The 16,713-nt window shown below is 39.8% G+C and overlaps 1 long non-coding RNA gene across 1 annotated transcript; it reads left to right on the forward strand.

The window, feature by feature from the left end:
- The first annotated feature begins 8,325 nt into the window (after positions 1–8,325).
- On the forward strand, positions 8,326–9,762 carry LOC138886862 (uncharacterized). The gene is made up of 2 exons (XR_011405790.1): positions 8,326–8,760; positions 9,467–9,762. It is a non-coding gene; the product is annotated as an uncharacterized lncRNA (long non-coding RNA).
- Positions 9,763–16,713: the final 6,951 nt, after the last annotated feature.

The raw sequence follows: 16,713 nt of genomic DNA on the forward strand, positions 1-16,713 counted from the left end.
TCCAATACTTGCCCTACCATGTTTGCCATTTCTCCTCCAGTGATGTTGCTCGGTACATATGCCTCACTCAGCACCTTCAACAAGGCGTTCCTATGTGTATCGGAGTTTTGCAGCAAAGTTAGGATAGAGATATGTGTCGTTGTTTTGTTCACCTGATCGATGACTGAGTACTCCTTTGCTTGTATTTTTCTCCAGAGATCATCGGGCCCAGCTTTAGTGATGGTCGGCCGTCCAGAGGCCTGCTTGCTTGATTAAGCCAAATGTTCCGGGGTGTATACTCTACCGGTTCTTGTCATACCCTGTGTCGTGACTGCTTCTCCAGATTTGGCTTTCCCTTTGCTTCTTGCCTCGGTTGTGTAGTCCCAAGGAATGGCATTTGTATGGAATGGCGTTATAGCTGACATTGCTACTGGAATGGGCACCTTTACTCCGAACGTAGCATGTATTTTGGAAGGCAAGACCGCAACTTCAAATGGTTCAAGTACATTTGCTAGGGACCCAAACTCGACCTCGATCAGTGTTGGCATCTTTGTAGAGGATGGTGTTTCAAACTCAAGTGGTATGGACATGTTCACCTCAGCATCCCCAGAAGGCTAAATCTGGACTACAATCAGATTAAGGGTGACTGTTGGTTTCTTTGGGTCGTCGCCTTTTGTGATCAAACCTATTGACCCCTTGGGGTCCCATTCATTCTCTATTTCAATCATGTGAACTCCTCCACTCGTGTGGTCTGGTAGAAGGTTATTGCGGACATTTAGAGCAGGCTTCTTTACCACAATAATCTTGTTATCAATCAGTGCTTGGATTTTATCTTTCAGAGAGCGGCATTCATCAATGGTATGCCCTTTCATGCTGGAATGGAATGCATAGGATTTATTAGGATTGACCCATTGGGAAGGGTTTTTAGGAGATATAGCGGGGATGAGGGTGACATAACCAACAACTTTGAGCCTTTCATACAGCTGGTCAATTGGTCCGGCAATGGCGGTATATTGTTTGGGAGGTCTGCGGTCGAAATTCGGTCGAGGTCTAGGAAAGTTTTGACGAGTGGGAGGTGATTGACAGTGAGAGGGTTGAGTATTGTAGGCTTGGTAGACTTGTGCGGGTTGGGAATATCTGGGTGAAGTAGGCTGATATTTGGGAGGTGGAGGTGATTGGTAAGTAGGTGGTGGAGTTTGGTAAGAGGGCGAGGGTGCTTGGTAATTTGGGGTAGATTGATATGTGAGTGGAGGCATCGGGTAGGTTTGGTATTTGATAGGGTACGTGGTTCCCTGTGCAACCATCACCGCGCTTACGTCCCTTTTCTTGGTTGTGCCACCAGATTGTAGAGCCTTGTTGGTAGCCTGCAAAGCCTCAAAGTTTGTGACCATACCACTTTTGATGCCTTCCTCGATCCTCTCACCTAGCTTGATGATGTCGGGAAATTTCTGGCTTTCAATCAGCATCAACCTTTCATAGTACTGGGGGTCTTGAGCTCGGACAAAAAACCTATACATTTGTTCTTCCTCTAGAGTAGGCCTGACTTTGGCAGCTTCTGACCTCCAGCGAGTGGCATACTCGCAGAATGTTTCTGTGGGTTTCTTCTTTGGATAAGGCTATCTTAAAGAGTCATTATGCGGAAAACATAACTGACTCGGCTAGGTTTGACCATGATGCATGCACAATAAAACAGAGTAAGGTTTCTATGGGGGTTTTAGACTGGTACCTTTGAGCGGACAACTCAAGAGGGAAAGGCGCGGAACCGTCGATTACACCGTTGATCGACTGGTTTTACCACAAATACGCCTTTGCCGTATTTAAAGGGTGATAATATCGGAAGAGCGCAATCAATCATTATAAGTGTTGCTATGGTATTTGTTTGGAACGAGTGGAATATGATATTAGAAACATGCATATGCAATTAAAACAAGTCGTCACGTATTTGCACGTTCATAAAGTAATAATTACAATAATTTAAAACAGAAATAAAGAAGTGCAGTAAAGGGAAGAAGTGAAAGAAACAAGGAAAAGAAATAAGAGAGAAGTTAGTTTTTGCAGTAGAAGAGGGAATTAAATGCTTAAAGGTATTAAACAAATAAAGTACAGAAGAAATGTAAAGTCACTGTAATAGCTTGAAATGGCAAAAGCCTAAAAGTATTTCACCAGCAGAGCCGACATGCTGTCGCGCCCCCTTTTTCTCGCGAAATCGGGTTTATGACATTTGGGAGGACAACTTGTTCTCTTTTGGGAATTGGGTTTGCATTTTGAAGAGTCGCCACCTAATGATTAAAGTGCATTAGGACGCTAGGAATGAATTGATCTAGAAAACCAGAGATTGGGTAAGGGCTAGAAATTATCCCGAGGGGAAGGTGTTAGGCACCCCTCAGGATACACTAGTGTGGTTCCCGGCCAGGCTACAATTGTGACTTTAAGTACAAGTAACAAGTAAGCAAATAAAGGTTTCGAATATGAGGGATTGTCACATTATGGCTGCAAATAAATTAAAGTTTGAAGAAACAACGAAAGCAGAAATTTTGAGGAAATAGTTTGAAAATTCTGAAAAAGTAATAAAATACACAAGTAAAGGGAAGGGAGTCCTAGGTTTACAAATAATATGGATCACATCAATGCAATACCCGGTAATCACTCCTCAGAAGAGGGGTTACACGTGGTATTAGAGCACCGGTCATCATATCCATATCTACTCTTTCCCACCACATTAAGGTATTAAAAGGCGGAATAGTTTCGTTACTTATTGCATGCTATTACCAGTCCCAATCCTATCAGTCCCGGAGGAATTTGGGACTACTAGTCCTAAACGGAAGGGAGATTGGGCTTTTATGGTTTAAAGGACAAAATCTAGGGCAACAAATAAAACACATAGGGCATATATGGGAAAACACATAACATTAAAAGGCTCAAACAGGCCTCCTCAACTTAAAGACGAATTGTTTAGCATGTCTTACATGTACTAGTTATGGTCTGAATTAAACTAAAAAAATGTTAAAGCAGGCTGATTTATCACATATTTTTAGATAAAAAGTCTGAATTAGGCCTGCCCGCTGGTTGTAATTATCAAAGACTAGCGCAGTTATAGATTTTACCCTAAAGCTTGCCTAGGTGTTAGTCGAAACCTATAGGCATGCTATCTATTAGTCAAAGATGTAAACTAATTATAGAAAGGTTGTCAGTTTTATTACCAAGTTCTGCAGATTAAACTTAAAACGAGCGAGGCGATTCCGATTTGGTTGATTACCCCTATAGGCATGCTTTCTAAGCCTTATTGATTTAAAAAACATTTATAGTCAAAATATAAATGCAGGAGTCCTATAGGCATGGTATCTAAAATGATGTTTATTATTAAAACCTGTGAACACGTTTGCCTAGTGATAGATGCATATGCAGAATTCAAGAAGTCCTATAGACAGGTTATCTATATGATATGCAGCGTTATGAAATGTAGAACCTATAGACATGTTTTCTATATGAAAATGCAGAACCTATAAACAGGATTCCTATATGATAATGTAGAACTATAAACAGGATTTCTATATGAAAACGCAGAAGTGAAAGCAGGACATGATTGCAGAAGTATAATAAATACCTATGAACATGCTATCTACCCCCTATTGCATGCATGGTTTACCCTCCCTTTTTTCACTAATAGCCCCAATAGTTATTACAAATTATTACAATCCAAAATGAATATGAAAAGCAAAATTACATCAGAAATTAAAGTACAACCAATGGGAGCCTAATTCAGACACTAGATCTGAAATATGAGATGAACCAACTTCAAGAGATCATGAACCAAAGCCTTTCTCTTATTTGGATGTGTCAGGGTTCCCCAATAGCTTCAAATGGACTCCGGGCAGTGCTCACACTTAAACACATACATGATTAAGAACATAGTGTAGTGTGGAAGGGTTAGCCCTTGAGTATCCAAGTTCAGAGGGAACTCAAGGTCCCAAGGAAAGGCTTACAGGAGGGGGCAGAGCTTACAAACTAAGAGTAAGTGTAAGTGCAGAGTTTGAAAAGGGGAAAGGCGAAGTGGTAGAGAAACAGGGACAGGCTAGTGGGCATACCAAGCAATGGGAAGTGCTGGCAAACCCCACAAGCCTGTTAGAACACATTGTTTTGGGAGTCAGGATCCTCTAAGGGATCAAGTCCAGACATGAATAATAACTTGCATATTGTCATGTCATGAACTACAACTCAAATCACATAGAGGGGAATAGGGGTACAGGGATTCATAGCAGAAACAAGTAAAAGAAATTAACATTAAACATAGGCAGTAAAACAGACAGGGGTGTAGAAGCCGTAAAATAAAGACATTGGGATGAGGCTGAAAATCGAACTAGAACATACCAGTTTCAGGAAACAAGAAAAGAAAGAAGTAGTCTTATGAAGCCAAAGTGCAAGCAGATAGTCAGAATGCGATGATACTTGAGCAGTATAAAAGTGTTAAATTGAGAGTGTGTTAAAGTGCAGACGGGTCGTACCCTTTTATAGTGTAGAAGGCAAGCAGAATAAGGTAGTAGAATGATTTGAAAATCAATTACAAAAATTTTCCTTTGATTAAGGGATTCCAATTTCAACCGGGCAAAACTAATTAAGGAAAGGGATTGATCAAAACCTTTTCCAAAGCAGTACAAGAAGGGTAAATACACAGAAATTTATTTAAGAAAAAAGTCTGATAGCACACGGTTTGCGCAAGGAAATGAAATCAGTTAACAGCCAAGAAATCAAAATTGAAGGCTTTGTACGAATGAACCAAGTCAGGAAAAGTGAGGTTTTACTTAAGGAAAATCTGTAACAATCAATCAATCCTAAAAAAAGGATTCTGAATCAATCATAAGTTGGAAAGCCTTTTGAAGAAAGGTTCAATACACATATAAAAGCATATATACATGCTTAAACAATAAAGAACTGTCATGCCTTTGTAAAATCAGTAGAAAGAAAAGGTTCAACATTGTATGAAAACAAAGATATCCAAACTCATTCAGAGGTTATAAACCAGTCTGAAAGAGCTAAGGGGTCTTTGAAATAAAGACCTAGTTCGAACAAACCAGAAAACATAAAGGACAGGGCAAGCAAGTTAAGTCGAGACATGTGTAGAGGTTTCAGAGGAGAATTGAAGCTTCTAACATGCTTCTTACAAAACTCATGAGAGAACATGATAGCAAAGTAACATGCAAACAGTAGCAGGATTCAGAGGATGGAATGGAAAATACTGATAAGAATAGCGGAGGAAATATGCTTAAGAGGCTCTTTTAGAAGAAATCAAACAAAGTTGAGTATAAGAAAAGTAGTAAGCACACTTTAAAACAATGGTAGAAAAATACAGTAGAGAGATTCATAGAACATAATGAAAATACTGGTAGGAATAGTAGAAGAAACATGCTTAAAGAGTTTTTTCTAAAAGGAACTTAAACAGGGCTCAGTAGAAGGCAAACAACGAACTTTAAGAACTTAGTAGGAATGTACAGTAGAAGAACGCAAAAACATCAGAAAATTATAGCAAAAAAGCACATAAAGAAGAACACAGTAAGATAGTCATACAAGAGCATGATAAAAGGAAGAATACAAGAACACAGTAGGAGCAAGTACACGTAAAGGAAAAGGAAAGTCAGAATTCACTTAAACATTTTAGAAAATCCTAGATTAGAAAAGAAAGACCTTAAAAAAATAATTTTTAAAAGAAGAAATTGGGGAAATGGTTTGAAAACTCAAGTAGAGCATAGATATATAACAGATCTAAGAAAAATAGGAGAAAACCTCGAAGGGTTAAAGTTTCAGAAGAACCCTAAAATGAGAAAGGCTTTGAAAAGGTCTCCGATCCGAGTTGGAGAAGTAAGAAACAGGCTCATAAAACCAGGATACGCCAGAGCAAAGCTAGAGGTGGCCGTGAAACCTCGAACCGGCAAAGATTTAAGGGAAAACCTTCGAAGTCAGATCCCGAATCATCAAGTACCAAGTGTACAAGAGGAAAGGGAGGTGAGTTTAAGACTCTCATGGCCTGAGAAGCCATGGATTCCGGTGAGTTTATGGTGGAAGACGGTAAGAGGGGGCTAGGGTTAGGGAAGGTTCGAGAGTATTTGAGAGTCTGAGAGTTCAGAGGTGGCGGTTGGTGAGAATGAGGGGATTAGGGTAGTGTTTGTGAATTAAGAGGAAAGGGAAAATCGTGGCCGTTGATCAAAATGATCAACGGCCTGGATCAAGAGGGAAGGTCAGGCGGGTTAAATTAGTTGGGTCAGGGGCAGGTTAAATTTAAATTGAGTTGGTCCGATGTTGGGCTTGAAATTAGGTCAATTAAGGGGATCAAATTTGGCTATAATTGAAATAAAAATGGGTCAGATGTTAACTAGCCAGTTTTTCCCTCTCTATTTTATAAAAATAGTAAAAATGACTTTGAAAGCAAATTAAAAGTACTGGCTCAGTTAATAATATATAAATATTAATTTAAATATATTGGAACCAATTTCATAATTATAAAATGCTATTAGTCTTAAAATAGGCTAAAATTGCAATTATATGCAATTTAGCTTTTAAAATACCAAATAATTATTGGTTTTCGTGCTGCTAAAATGGGCAATAAATCAGTTTAAAAATATTTTAGAAATTAGGAAAATTATTGAAACACTTGGACATACTTATATATGCATATATATGCTGCTTTGAAAGTGCTTGCATGTAAAAATACATAGGGAAAAATTTGGTATCAACAGCCTTTACCCGCGCACGGGCAAGCGGCGGCGCGCTCATTGGGATTCGAGGTCCTGTCGCACCTCGGGAGTTCCGATGTTCTGAATTTCTGTGAAGCGGGTTTCGGGACCACTTCCCCGGGGGATAATTGTCGCATGAACCTGACTCGATCCTTTTGGAGAGATCCCCTAGTATCCTCGCTATGGCGGGGTATGTTATCGATCTATTGTTGCTTGATCTTTCGGGTACTCGTTCGGCGCAGGAAGCTGCTTCCGGCGCAGGAAGCTGCTTCCGGCGCAGGAAGCTGCTTCCGGCGCTACTGTGTTGGGAGTCTTCGGATGGCTCTGCGGCTCAGCGATAGCCAACTGTTATGCCTACAACATTTCAAAAATATCATGAAGACTAACTTCATGTTCTCCCCGGGCCGGGGTTTTTTTAGCTTCCTATCGGTCAATGTGTCGTATGCTCCTGTCGGTGTGAGAAGTTTCGTCGACTTGCTGTGCGTCTCACGAACCTGCGTACGCTGGAATTGGCCCAGATGCGTTATCGGGGTTCCGCGGTGTCGTGCCAACCACCGGAATAGCCTCACCATTTCTGTTGTGATTTTTGGGGTAGCCATTCTCGACTCTATTTACCGAGCCAGACATTTTGACCTGAAATCAAGAGATCTTTGGACAAGAAAAAGTGCGAAAGATAGCATGCATTTGTACAATGGAACTAGCAAGAAAATAATAACTATTATTTTTAGCCCCACGGTGGGCGCCAAACTGTTTACCGTGAAAATGGTAACAAGAATTAAATTTGTAAATGGGATTCTAAAAATATGTGATCTATTCTCGAGCTAGTTGTTAGAGTAGTTGATGCTGATAATATGAAGTTTAATAATGGAATGTGAGCTAAAACAAGATAGTAATCGAACCGAAGGGCCTGCTGCCCGGGTATAGGTCTGGTCGATAGGGGACCTCGAGGTTGACGTTAGGGTCAGGTTCGAGCTATCGGGGATAGTCGGGGATGGGATAACATTTGAAGATATGATTAAACAAGGCTCTTCACGACCAATACTAAGCTATATGATGAAGAACAAGTAGAAGAGCGATGGATATTAAGGTGGCCTCGGGCCAAGAGAGAGAGAGATATTATTGCACTCGTGGAGAAATGGAGCAACATCAGCCCTTTACAAGGTAGGGTGAGTCCCCTTTATATAGGAGGGGAACTCGGCATTAATTACAAAGTATGGAGATGGGTTGGCCTCATGCGATGCTGTAAATGCCTAATTTTCGCCTTATATATATATATATATATATATATATATATATATAATATATGTATGTGTGTATGTTTGTTCTTATTTGTGTATGTATAGGTTTTAAAAGTTGAGTAATGGTTTGATAAATGGGGTGGGGTTTGGGCTAGTGTGATTTAATTAAAATTGTGCCAAAATTGGCCCAAAATTTGAGCCCAAACCCGGTCCAAAAGGGGGCTTCCAAGAAGAGCTTAAAACGACATAGTTTTGTCTTGAAACTACGTCGTTTCGGTTAAGTGACAAGATTCAATCTCATCCACCCATCTTGATTTAACCCAACGATCCTAGTTTGATCTTCATCCTAGGTATTTAAAGCCTAAAATCCCCAAATTTTCCCCATTGCCCCCTTATTTCCTCTCTCTTCTTTCCCTCTCCTTCTTCTCTCTTCTCTCTCTCTTCACTCTCTCTACGCCGCCCCAGCTCCGCCTACCTCCGCCTGCCGAAAATCGCCGCCGGCGGCGGACCACCTCCAAATTCACACCACGTAATCTTCACAACTTCCTCTTTCCATATCTCCAAACCAAATCCTAAAAAAATCCCTCAAACTCCTTGAATCTTAGATCTAGGAAACTTTTCCGTCACTTTTTTGCCCAAATTATTGAAGCTCCAACCACTACCACCCTACAATACCTACATCAATGGATAGAGCTCCTCAAGACCTAGCTATTGATGCCAATTTCACCCTGAAAATCCGGCGACCAAATTCCGGCGACCTCCCTGAACACCCTCTTTTGGCATACCACCATTTTTTCGGCCATTAGAATTGTAAAATGGTAAAATCCTATTCTTTTTCATGGCTGATTTTTTATTTTTATTTTTATTTTTCAGATTATATTTTGTCTATTATTAATTATTTTAGCATTAGTTTTTGAAGTTTGAAATGTTAAATTTTCTGTTTTTGCACTTGTTGAAGTAGTAAAATAGTTTTGTATTGATAAAAGTGAGGTAGTGAAAAATACTTAAGAGTATATGGTACTTGTTGGGTTGTTTATTTGCTGCTGAAGACTCTTTGAGTACAACACTCAAAAGTCAAATTATTTGGTAAGAAAATGTAGATCTTTGGACAGTGTTTGAATAAAAGTCTGTCTTTGAATAGTGGAGAACAGATTTGTTTGAAATACTTGACAAGATTTGAACCAAAAAGTCTGGCCTTTTGAATTTAAGATCAGATTTTGTAGAAAAATCTGTCAAAAAGATTGATTTTTAATTTTTTGAAATAGCTGGTTGTTTTGATATATAGGGAGGACTCCATCACACTTCCAGGGGGCATTTTTTATAATTTCTTTGTCACAAAAACAAAAAAAAATTCAGCAGTTGAACACATGAAAAGTAAGCTGAAATGGTGAGCTTTGGGAGTGAATCTTAGAGTGCAAACTTTTAAAAAGTATAAGTCCTCTTTAGAGTTCGTTTGCTGCTGGTTTTGCTGCTGTTTTTATGCTGCTTTAGTTGCTGAACTACTGTTTATTCTTTTGCTACCAGGTAATCCTTTAAGACTCGTAATGTACGTATTTTCAGCAATGGTAACAACTTGAACATGCTGCACCATTTAAATGTGTTTGATGTGATGAATAGTTTGACAACAAAAGAGCTTGTATGTTATTGTTATGTATCAAGCATGTGATAATGTGAATATAGTCCTTCATAATACTTGATATTGAGTTGTAAGTTTTTGAATGGGATATGTATGTCGTTTATGGATTTTTTTTAAGCATGTTTTCAAGCTATTATATCCGAGTAACAATGCTAAGTATGCCATGAATGACTTTAGGTGTATAACACATAGCATGAGTTCGTTTTAGTTGCTGAAATTTCACTGCCAACATATGCTTCTAGGAATGCTGTGATAATATCTTTGTGAATCTGGCCATTTTGCCGGATTTGCAAAAATGACTATTTTTGTAAAGTGGGATTTTATACAATTGTTACTATGTAGTTAATGGTCATGAACTCAAACTAAGTAAAGAGCTAAGATTGTATCAACTTTGGGCCTTATTGAATCAAATATAAAAGTTGGCCCATTTACCTTTAAACAACAAAATTACCCCTTTTCTTCCATATAGCACTGGGCCAATTGAAATTCATTTCTTGGCCCATTTTAATAATAAATTCCAGCTGCCCAAAAGCTCCATACAAGCTGGCCCATTTTTTTTAACAAGAAGTTGGCTCATTTCTTTTGAAATAGATAAAGTTGGTCCAACATTTATTTGCATAATTTTTTCCAACTATAAAGCTCGAAAAAATAATGATAATATCAGATTTTTCTACTATTTTAATTAACTAGTTTCCCTTTAATTAATTTAAACGTTAGGCAAATAGTAGGTGCTCTTTAACTTCATGGACTCACTTGTGTAGCATGACGCTTAACCTTTAATAAGATAATTCATCAATTTCATGTCATATTCAATAGTTTTAATTAATTTATAAATCTTTTGTCATAATCACGGATTCGCTTGCGTAGCGTGGTAGTGACATTTAATAAATTTTGTGAAAAAAGAGGGTTAATGTTTCCTCCAACACAATTGCAGCAATTTTTCAAAAGTAAATAACGTGCTAACAATCGTCTGTCATGACTGCGGATTCGCTTGCGTAGCGCCGTTATGAATAAATAATAAATTTCGTCGATCACGCATTCGCTTGCGTAGTGTGGTTATGACATCTTATTATTCAAAAATATTCTTTAATTTTTTCTAATAATCAAGAGATAAAAGAGGATAGGTAAAACATGAAAATAATATAAATCACAGTTTGTCCAAAATTAATTCAAGCCAAGTTTAAGTCAATAAAGCGACCGTGCTAGAACCACGGGACTCGGGGAATGCCTTATACCTTCTCCCCGGTCAACAGAATTTCTTACCCGAACTTTGTTTTCGCGGACCGATTAAAATAGAGTCAAACCTTCCTTTGACTAGGGATCCAAATAAATGGTGACTTGGAACACCGAAAAAATCAATTCTAAGTGGCGACTCTGAACAATAAAATAATCCTTATTCAAATTTTCTCACTTTAATTGGAAAAACTCTTTGGCCCATACACATATTATTAATATTTTGAGGGGTAGAAAAGGGGTGTGACAGCTATGGCGACTCTGCTGGGAGAGCCAGAATTCGAGCTTGTACATGTTGACTTTTATTTGGCTTTATTAATTTTGTATATACTGTGATTTATTTGGGTTTAATGTGCCACTTGTTTGATTTTTACCGCTTTGATATTTTTGAATGGTACATATAAACTGTCTTCTCACGTACCCCCTCCGAGTCTTCTTGAATTAAAATTGGGCATTTGCTTGACATAGCCCGCTTTCTTTGTGATAGCCGAGGTGTTTGTCACCCGGTGAAGGATTTTAGTCACACCTGTTTTAGGCGGGGAGCACCACCAGTTAAGCCGGAAAGCAATGCTACCGGTACACTGACCTTCCTCGGCTCGAGTTGTCCGCTCGAGTAAGCCAGTCTAGATACCTTCTCCAATAGGATCTAAACCTAGAAGAACAAGCCTCATGCCGAATATCCCTAGTAGGTTCGCTTTATTTGCATCACGTGCATTTGACTTAGCGAAACTCGGCACAGGGGTCGGGTCCGTATAAGATAGGTATCCTCTTTGAGACCATCATGTTCATGTATGTGCTACTTGATACATCATTTGGAAGGCTTACTTGCATTGTCGACCGGTTGTAATTATTAAAAATGAAAAAAAAAGAGAATAATTCTCCTAGTTTAGTGCAAATAAACTTTTTAAAAAAAAAAGAAGATATATATATATATATATATATATATATATATATATATATATATATATTGTAGTAGTCTAGTGTGAGTTGTAAAGATTAATTTCATTAAAAAAAATAAAAGGGGAGAGTACCCTGTTTTACTGAACTACGCGGGTTTGATTCTCACCGGATGTGAGATACGTAGGCAACCTCCATCGGGTTCAGCCCACATGTTTCAAATAAAAAAAGGAGCATAAAATTTTCAAAAACAAAGGCCTATTTTGGTCACCTTTTACTGTCTGGCCCTCATGTTCCAGCTGTTTTGCCAAGACAGCCTTAAAATCTTCCTGGGAAGTGATGAAGGGCCATTTTTGTAAACATAGTTACTTTATCCATATTTATTCACCTTTTACCATTTTGCCCTTATGTCTGGCCATTTTTGTCGAAGCAACTTTAAACCTTTCCGGAAAGATTGTTTTTGCAAAAAGTAGCTATTTTTATCTGGTTTTATACTCATATTGCAAAGGGTCATTTTTGTAAAAATAGTTTTTTATTTATTATTTTGTCTATTTTTATTGTTTTGTTCCTGTGTTTGGTTGTTTTTGCCGAGACATCCTTTATGCCTTCTATGGAAGTATTAAAGGGTCGTTTTTGTAATAATAGCCATTTTTTTGCTTTTATCATCTCAACTTTTGTGTCCGGTAATTTCAAAATATATATTGTAATTAAAAAAAATATAGATCGAGTCCTAAATTGACCAGAAAATAAAATAAAATAATGAATGATCATAATTTGCATATAGTTTAGGTAAGTCCTATGTTCATTTATTCTTAGGATCACCATGAGTTCTCCCCAAAGAAGCAGTCAGAAAAGGGTAAGGGACGAGACACCTCCTATGTTCATGATAAGAGATAAGACCCCGAGTAGTCTCTGTAATTGGTGGGCTTGTTTTGCTACATGGGAACGGAATCGAGTATTTAAGTACCTCAAGTTCCTCACCAACCTCATGGGAATTAAGCCTAACAGAGATTTAATTGAGGCTCTAGTAGGTTTTTGGGACCCCACGAACAATGTCTTCAGGTTTAAAGATTGTGAAATGACACCCACATTGGAAGAATTAGGTGGGTTCACTGGATTGGGGAGAGACCTTCGTGGGAAAAGGCCTGCTTCTCCAAGAAAAGTTGGCGTGAACAACTTTTTAAAGAAATTATGCCTTCGTCGAATTCCAATGGTTTGCTTAAACGAAGGTTGGGTTCCGTCAGAATATTTTTATGATAGATTTGGGGACGAGAAAGGGTTTGAAAACTTCTCGGGCATAGAATTCGTCAACCAGTTGAGTTACGACGTTTGGAGGGAGTTGAGAATCTTCGCGTTCATGATATCATTTCTAGGGATCATGGTCTTTCCGGAGCGTGGTGGGCGCATCAGAATTCGATTGGTTGCAGTAGTCTCGTATTTGCAAAGTAGCGAGGATCATACCATTCTTCCCATGATTTTGGGAGATATTTTTCGGGCTTTGACCCGTTGTCAAGAAGGTGAAGATTACTTTGAGGGATGCAACATTCTGCTGCAGATGTGGTTCATAGAGCATCTTTATCATCATCCAATTGTAGTAAATTTCTATGATGATTGGCTGAATTACATTGGATGTCACCCAGACAGAGCTGCGAGTTGTAATCTTCCAGAGGGGGTGAGGGATTGGCGGACATTACTTGGTTCATTGAGTGCTGATAAAATCACTTGGAACTATTATTGGTTCCCTTCTGATAGGGTCATGCATATGTCGACTATCGCCCATTCTTCATACTCATGGGTTTTAGGGGTTTCCAATCCTACGCGCCTTTACGCGTCATGCGCCAGTTAGGGAGAGAGAAAAAAAGGCCCTCGATTGAGTACATGCGCCCGTTCATGTGGGAATTCAAGGGAGAGGAACCTCCAAGGGAGTCATATGCATAGAAGATTTGGTTTGGTAGTCGATTTTCTGATTTAGACGAGATGGTAGCTGATCGTGAATGTGGGGAGGTAAGCCACACATACCTTGAGTGGTTTCATAACCAGTCTATCCCCAAGCAAAGGACAGAGAGATCCATACGGCACGCAGTTGATTGGGAGAGAGAGATCGAGGTCAGAGTTAGAGAAACCAGAAGGGAAGTGGCGCAAGAGTTCCAATCTCGTATTGACACTTTACAAGAAGATAAAGGCATTCTGGAGACAACCATTGACGTACAACAAGATGATTTTGAGGGGGAAAAGTCTCAGTGGGCACGAGAGAAGCAAGCACTCAAAGCCCAAATTCGAAAGAAGAACATAGTCACAACCGTTCAGCAGCAAAAAAGAGAAAGAAGCCCAGTTCAGGGTAGTCCGTGATCATGAACGTGGAGGTTTCGCTCCATTAATCCAAGGTCTTAGTGATCAGATAGGGGGAGTTGAGTCAAGCAAAGAGAGCCAGATTGCGGAGTTTGAAATAGAAATACACCACTACCAAAAGGTGATCAATCAATTAGAAGCGGAGTCACTAGAAGTTCGGGCCCAAAAAGATATGGCCTTAGACCGCGAGCGTGATGCGCTGGATCTAGCTGAGACCCGTGGTCGGTAGAATCAAGAGCTGCACGTGGCTCAGGAATACATTAAGGGAAAGATCCTCTAGGTAGCCACATATACCTCAAGAGCATGCAGGAGTTGCCAGGGCATGACGCCCGAGCGGTTTGCAGAAGTATCATTGAACGTTGCTCGTCATATATCTGCAGACTTGGAGAGGATATACCGCAATGTTGGGGGTCAGCCACATGAACAAGAGTCTTGATTACAGTAATGCTGGTGGATTCTACTGCATAAATCAAAGTCTTCTTTTAGTTATCAGTCCTTTTCATTATGCTTTTGTTGTTTCTAAGTCTATAAGAGTCTTTTGGTGTTGTTTTGACTTTTATTCTAAAAAGACTATTTGAGTCAGGTTTGGTCTCATTTATCTTTAACTCTTGATTTTTGAGTCTTGTATCAAAATATTATATCTAAAATCAATGAAAAAGTTTTTGATGTTTGTTTTGTAAAAAAAAAAATCAAGTGTCTTGCATATCTGAACTACGTAATGATCTGATTCATGCGGCGATATGATACGTAGGCAACCCACAAAAGGCTCGATCAAGTATTCATTTGAAAATGGCTCTAACGTAAGGGATCAAATAAGGCGAGGAAAAAAAATATTAAAAAAACAAAAAAAAAAGGAAATAACAGTGTCAATAAGCAACAAGCTGATAGGCCAGAATGAAACATTGAAGCCTTCCAAAAGCATTTTAGAAATGGTGGCGATGTTAGGAGCATGACATATTACGTGTAATTCATATCTATAAAATGCCTAACCCTAACACGTTTGTTGTCTCTTAAACCAGTAAGTTTAAGGTGGTTGGTTTGTGGTAAATCTGGCAGCACATCATTACTTCACAAGATCTAAGGGACCAGTAGTAATGGATAACAGTGATGAAATCGAGTTGGTCAGTGACAATCCGCAGGGTCAGTCAGTTGAGCAAGAGTCTGAGGAGATAAGAAAATTGAGACAACAACTGTCAGATGTATATCAAGCTTGGGTTTCCGGTCGACCTCTACCCCAGGGTCCCTCAGAGGGAACTTACACCATACCCCAGGCTACTCAACCACCGCTCCATGCAACGAGCGACCCCATTCTACCACCAGGGTATGTGCCGAACTACAGCCTCCCTACTGCCCCCAGTACATCTAATATGCAACCTCCAGTTGCACCGGTCAGGAACACCCCTCTCATCGTGTCTGGCGCACCGGTATATACAATCCCGCCACCACCTCCTGTGATGAGGCCAAATAATGAGCCACCATCTCATGCTTATTATGGACAATACTATTCTATGAATATGGCTTTTGGGGTCTCGGCTCCATACAATCAGACTTCTCGATACGAATCACCAGCGGAAAATGAAATGCCTGGCACGACAATTGAGCCAGATGAGATGGCCAGGAAAATGAAAAGTCTTGAACAGAATATAAAGAACATACATGGACTAGGTGGTCACAAAAGTGTTTCATTCAGTGATCTATATATGTTCCCTCATATCCATTTGCCACGAGGGTTCAAAACCCCAAAATTTGAGAAATATGATGGACACGGCGACCCTATCGCCCACTTGAAAAGGTACTGCAACCAGCTGAGGGGTGCAGGAGGAAAGGAAGAGCTGATGATGGCTTACTTTGGGGAAAGCCTTGTGGGGGTAGCTTCCGAATGGTTCATTGACCAAGACATCTCTCACTGGCATGTTTGGGATGACATGGCCCAGGCCTTCGTCAAGCAATTCCAATACAACACTGATATTGCACCAGACTGCAATTGCCTATCCAATATGAAGAAAAAGCTAACGGAAAGCTTTAGGGAGTACGCCATCAAGTGGAGGGAGCAAGCGGCCAGAGTTAAGCTGCCCATGGATAATCATGAGTTGATCATTGTCTTTTTGGAGGCTCAAGAGCCTGATTATTTCCAAAACATGATGTCTGCAATGGGTAGGCCTTTTGCTGAAGCAATCAAGATAGGGGAAATGGTCAAAATGGCTTAAAGACTGGCAGAATTGTAAGTCAGGCTGCTCTCAAAGCCACCACCCAAGCAATCCAAAATGGGTCAGGAAGTTTTGCTAATAGGAAAAAGAGAGATGAAGGTTATATGATGACCTCGGGATCTAGGGAAGTTCAAAGAGGGGCATCATGCCCTTATGTGCAAGTTCAGTAGGGGCGATCCAGCTACCCTCAATATTACTATCCCCCGCCAATTCCTCAATACTCTGTGGGCCCACCACAGTATACAATGTTCAATGCTCAATCATATGCTCGGCCTCCCAATCAGCAGGTACGGGCACCAGCTACAAGGGGCCCCCGATCTTAGCAACAAAATTTTCGGGCACCCTACAATGCTCGTCCCAGGCAGGATTATGGTCGGGAATAGAGGCCGGCAGAAAAATTCACTCCATTGGCTGAATCATACTCTAGTCTATTCCAGATGTTGAAGCAA

Source organism: Nicotiana sylvestris, chromosome 3, assembly GCF_000393655.2.
Source record: "Nicotiana sylvestris chromosome 3, ASM39365v2, whole genome shotgun sequence".
NCBI lineage: Eukaryota > Viridiplantae > Streptophyta > Magnoliopsida > Solanales > Solanaceae > Nicotiana > Nicotiana sylvestris.